The sequence below is a fragment of the Furipterus horrens genome, unplaced genomic scaffold, assembly GCF_987537825.1.
Source record: "Furipterus horrens unplaced genomic scaffold, mFurHor1.1.pri manual_scaffold_5, whole genome shotgun sequence".
In the NCBI taxonomy this organism is placed as follows: domain Eukaryota; kingdom Metazoa; phylum Chordata; class Mammalia; order Chiroptera; family Furipteridae; genus Furipterus; species Furipterus horrens.
In genome coordinates, this window is record NW_028327175.1 from 148213274 (window position 1) to 148219455 (window position 6182).

At 39.9% G+C, this 6182-nt stretch overlaps 1 pseudogene; it reads right to left on the minus strand.

The window, feature by feature from the left end:
- Positions 1-616: 616 nt before the first annotated feature.
- Positions 617-1914, minus strand: LOC150010088 (keratin, type I cytoskeletal 18 pseudogene; annotated as a pseudogene).
- Between the last annotated feature and the right edge of the window lie 4268 nt (positions 1915-6182).

A 6182-nucleotide genomic window follows, 5' to 3' on the forward strand; every position in this document is an offset into this window, starting at 1 on the left:
ATAGAAATGTAATTATTGCTACATATTACATGACAGGTAAGTGGAAAAAGTGGTTCAGAAACCCAGACCTTTCTCATGCTGAATTCCAGGCTCTTAGGCACTCCTTGACTGTACGTTTTTAAATAGTTGATTACTTCCATACAAAGACCTAAATGCCACTATGCTTGTCACTGCAATAATCACACTGTTCTTACTGTATGTTCTTCTATGAAAATAATGTGAACTATTATCTCCACCTTTACTCGTGATATCCCATTGTTAACACTATCCTAAAATGTTAGTATTCTTTGTGCTTAAAGATACATTGGATTTTAATGATGAAGACGCTGATGGTGATAAAATTAAAATGAACACTTACCAATCAGTTAATGCATGATAGGCCCTGTCCTATCTGGTTGCTAGTCCAACAAAGAGCACTTTCAAAATATAGAAGAAGGCTGTGTAATATTATGAAAGTTTTTTGTCTGCATGGGACACATTCCTTCAGCAAATTTGCCTATGTAACTTCAACACATTCTTCAAGTTTCAGCTGAGAAGTCTCTGCCCCAAGTATATTTTCTTTTTTTTGAACTCTGAACTTTTTATTGGCCTCCTGCCACACAAAAAGATCCCCTACTTCTGCTGCCTTTAACGCCTCAAAACTTTGGTGTCGTTGACCTCAAACACCACTTTGCCGTCCACAATCCTGCGGGTGGTGGTCTTTTGGATGGTTTGTAAGGAGTGACTGTTGTCCAGGGCATCAACAAGATCGAAGCCCTCCCCTTCTTCCAGTAGTTGATGGTAGGTGGCAATCTCAGCCTCCAGCTTGACCTTGATGTTCAGCAGGGCCTCATACTCCTGGGCCTGGCGCTGCCCCTCTGCCCGGGTCTGGGCCAGCTCTGACTCCAGGTGCAGCAGGATCCCATTGAGCTGCTCCATCTGCCTGGCATAGCGCGTCTCCACCTCCCTCAGGCTGTGCTCCAAACTGGCCTTCAGATTTCTCATTGAGTCCAGGTCAGTCTCCAAGGACTGGACCGCACGTCTCAGCTCTGTGAATGTCATCTCAGCAGCTCCTATCTCAGCGGTCTGCGAGGTGACCACTGTGGTGCTCTCCTCAGTCTGATGGGACCAGTACTTGTCTAGCTCCTCTCGGTTCTTCCGAGCCAGCTCGTCATACTGGGCCCAGATGTCCACCATGATTTTGCTGAGGTCCTGAGATTTGGGGGCATCCAACTCCACAGTCAGCCCGGAGTTGGCAATTTGGTTTTGTAGACCATTTACTTCCTCCTCATGGTTCTTCTTCATGAAGAGCAGCTCCTCCCTGAGAGTCTGGATCTCCGTCTCCAGCTGCAGCCGAGTGATGTTTGTGTCATCAATGACCTTTCGGAGCCCATTGATGTCTTTCTCCACAGACTGACGCATGGCCAGCTCTGTCTCATACTTGAGTCATCAGCAGCAAGACGGGCACTGTCAATCTGCAGAATGATGCAGGCATTGTCCACAGAATTTGCAAATATCTGAGCCCTCAGGTCCTCGATGATCTTGAAATAATGCGCCCAGTCTCTGACCTGGGGTCCCTTTCTCTCTAGGTATTCCCGGATTTTGCTCTCCAGTCTCTGATTCTCAGCCTCCAGGCTTCTCACCCTCTCCAGGTAGGAGGCCCAGGCGGTCATTCAGGCATTGTATAGTCTCCTTCTCGTTCTGGATGCCCCCTGTGTCTGCTAGACCCCCGGCCATCCCTGCAGCCAGGCCCCCGGACCCCCAGTTGCCCCGCATGCTGGTGGAGTGGGACACCGAGATCCGGGAACCCGAGCCCCCGGCGCCTGTATAGACGCTGGCCGCGCTGCTGGCTGGCCGGACCCGGTGACTGGAAGACTGCACGGAGCCCAGGCTCCAGTAGTTTTTAAAGAAGCTGGAGCGTGTGCTGAAGCTCATGTTGCTCAGGGAGAAAGGCGAGAAGCCGAGACTCAGGTTGAAGCTGCAGTCCCCAAGTATAATTTCAATGCTCCCATGTTAACGCCTTGCAATGGATATCAATGCACTCCACCTATGTGTTCACTCACACTCTGTGTCTTAACCACAGTCTGTGTTTTCATTGCCCGAAGACTATGCACTCTTAAGGGAAGGAACTCTTTCACCATTATCTCTTGCTCCTAAAATGGTGCTGTAAATTGAATAAATAAGTGAACTAATTATTGGGCCTGAATTTTTCCCACCTCCAAATCCACTGACATTCAAACTATATAGAATGTCTTAGTTTCAGTCCATTAGATGGTTTTGGTGACTATAATTACATTCTCTGGGTCTGCCTGTGGTTTCAGGCCATGGGCTGTAGACAATTCTTATTTCCACTGGCAATGACCCACTTCTTTGTGATGTAGAGTTTTTCTACTTCCACTTTCTTTTTTTTTTAACTGGGGTTTTCTCTAATTCCTTGGAAATGATCAGCTCATGTAAAAGTGCATGCTGAAAATAAAGAAGAACTAACTCCCCTAGGAGCAATTCTCAATTAATAGGGGATAATGTCTTCAATAAATACCTCAGGCTTTTCCACAGACAATTCTAGTAGGAAGTCTATAAAACTCTCGAAGGTCCTGGAGTAATTTTGCTGAATTCTGAAACAGTGCCCTTAACAGCATACACTAATATTGGCTCTCTCTTCATTTTGTCTCACTTCTCAAGCTTCCTCACTCTTACTCTTGCTCATTATTCTACAGCCCTACTGAGATGGAAGACATAAGAAATGTCGTCGTCGGCAGCCGTCCGTCTCGAGAGACGATGGTGTAGCTTCTTAAGAGCTGAAGCTACAGAGCCTGGGCAGGGTGATATGGAGGGTCTGCTGTTGCCCATGCAGCAGACCCCCCCTCTCTTCGCAGCTGAAGGATCCAAGGGAAAGACGGAGTCAATACAGCTTGGCTTCAGGTGCGCCGCAGGAGTTGCCGGTGTTGACTACAACGTCAAACCGCCTTAGGGACTCCGGCTCCGGATTTCCTGTCGGGGTTTACTCCCTTAGCCTTTCCCCTGAAGAGGTATGCCGCAAGGCAGCGGAGGTTTTTTGGAGTCAGAGTTTTCCTTCTCTGATGTGCCCTGACTGGAAGATCGAACCAGTGACACTTAGCTCGCAGGCCGACGCTCAATCCACTGAGCCAAACCAGCCAGGGTACATAAGAAATGTAGAGTTAAAATATTTCATAGAATTGTAATTGAATCTTAGTTCAGAAACATATTTTTATCATTGCTTAAATTATTTCTTACTTATTAACTTACTTGTACGATGGTTTTCTTCTAATGCATTGAAAAAAAGAAAATGTACATGCATTATAATGCAGATAGGTAGGTAGGTAGAGATTCACTACTTTGCACACTATTTCCAAATATTGTATTTCTAATTATTAAAAATAATATACTCTTCATCTTCAGAATACTGAATTATTACCTTTAGAATGGAGGAGTTTGGGAAAATACAATGTTATTTCTTTATTGGGGAAGTGAGAAGATAAAATTTACTCAGAAAAAAATATATATTATAGACATAATAAAGGTAGGAGAACTCATCTCTAAAATGGAGGGAAAAGGAAAACAAATACTACAGAATCATCACAGATGGATAATCTAATTAGGAGCTTCTTCTACTAAAAAGTACCAATTCCAGTAGCTTTTCATCCTCCATGGTGTTAAATTTCATCAAATGTTTTTCAGCATTTGTCAAAAAAAATTCATATTTTCCCTCTTTTTTTCTATTACTTAATTTTTAAGGATAAATCAGTATTGCAAAGCTATTTGGGAAGTGCTTGCTATTTTGCATGAAGTATTAAAAATGTAGAGTAAAACTGGCGCTAATTTCAATTTAAATGTTGGAAAGATATGAAGAAAGATTAAGATAACTGATTTCTCTGTGGGAAAGTGTTTAATAAGATATCATTTTAATTGATGCAAAAATAACTTTTAACTTTTTCTAAAGATTTTATTTATTTTTAAAGAGAGGGGGGAACAGGGAGAGAGGGAGAGAAACATCAATGTGCGGTTCCCTGTTGCGCGCCCCCACCTGGGGACCTGGCTCACAATCCAGGCATGTGTCCTGACTGGGAATCATACCATCAACTCTTTGGTTTACAGGTCAGCGCTCAGTCCACTGAGCCACACCAGCCGGGACTAACTTTTAATTTAAAAAATATTAAAATGTAGTAATGTTTAAATCTGTTCATTCTAGTAAGTTGTTTTTATTTTCAAGAAGTTCTTCCATTCCATTTAAATTGTTAAATATAATAACAAATATATTCATTATATTGTTTCATTATATTTATTAATTAATGTATGTAGAAAGTTTAGTGAAATTTCTCTTTCTATTCTTTATAATGATAGTGTATGTATTCTCTGTTCTTGATCATTTATACAAGAGTTTAATCAAGTTTACTGATCTTTTAAATACCCAATTTTGGACTTAATTGATTTCTCAATTTTACATTTTTATTTTTGCTTTCTTCTCCTATTTTTATTATTTCCTTTCTTCTTTATCAGGGTTTGATTTGCAGGGTCATTTCCTTTCATTAACTGAATGGGGATCTCATTCATTTTCATCTTTGACATATGATTTTGGAGCTATATCTCTATTTACCATTCTAAATACTTTGGTATGGCATATCTTCATTATTAGTTTGACTGAAAATACTTTCCAGTTTCCATAGCATTTTTCCCTTTGATCTATGTTGTGCTTAGAATTGTACCACTGCTTAATTTCCAAGCACTGGACATTCTTTTCTTTTTTGTCCTTTTGTTTCAAGCTAAATTCCACTATAGTCAGTAATATACTTAAATTTTGTAAATCTTATGTAATTTGTGTAGGAGTATCCTTTACCACTTAATGCATGGTTCATTTTAGTAAAACATTCCATATTTACAGAACAAATGTTTGTTTTGTAAATATTTGAGTATAGTTTTATACAGGATAAGCGAGTGAAGTTTTTCAATTTTGTTCTTTACACTGTCCATGTCCTTACCATATAAAAAGCTTATAGGAAGTTTAGTTCAATTATGATCCTCGAGTGGTGGGTCACCATAAAACAGTTCAGGACAGAACTGATTTCAATTTTAGTGAGTATCTAATTACTTCTAATCCTGTCCCCCATTATATTCTTCTTAGAATTTTCTAATGGTAGCCTGGAGTGTATATGGTGTCTTTTTCAATATGGAGCTTCGAGGCTACTTTTCTCATAGTGAAATTTTCTTAAATTATGGTTTTTAGCTTGGTCTCTTTCATAGTTTTTCTTCTTTATGTCCACTGTTTCCTATATTTCCTATATCTTAGGTCTCCTTTGTCTGTCTTTCTTTCATATAAAGCTATTTTTTTGTGAAATTTTCAAAACATTATTTCTTCATTTTGTTTTCAATTTATTGCATTTTATTTCTGTCTATATTTGCTCTTAAAGTAGTATCTATGGTATTTCATCTCTTTTATGCTATTTCCAATTTAATCTTCAATTTGGAAAGCCATTTCTTTAATTTATTTTCTTTTTTTTAATCCAGTCTGTCAGTTCTTTTCAAGCGATACTTATTTTTTATCCAATCATTTCATTGCAGACATTTTAAGTCTAATTTAAACATTGCCATCACAGAGTCAACTGTTTTCTTAAATTCTTTAAACATTTTTTGAAAAAATGTATATGTGAGATCTGTCCAGACAAAGGCCAACTATTGTTAATATAACAGAAACAATTTGCGAGACATTAATGTAACCATGCAGCTAAGTAGAGTGGACTGGAATGCACATTCATGAACAATGATGACTTCACTGTACTAGGCAGTGGGGGCGGTAGACGGAGTTGAGTGAGTATGTGTACTGTATGGCGGTCATATTCAAAATGACTAAGAAAGTAGTGCAATAAATCTGCATTATATTTTGCATTAAGCTTGAACATTCTTCTGCAGAAACTATTTGTATCATTCAGAAGGCCACAGCTATGGGCAACTGGTGATTGGCAGCTGTATCACTACAATGCACCTGCTCATGCATCACGTCTCGTGCAGAATTTTTGCGAAACATCAAATCACCCAGGTGACTCAGCCCCTCTACAGCCCAGATTTGACACCCTGCGATGTCTGGCTTTTCCCAAAACTAAAATCACCTTTAAAGGGAAGAGATATCAGCAACTGATGAGATTCAAGAAAATACGACAGGGCAGCTGATGGTGACTGGCAGAACTGTG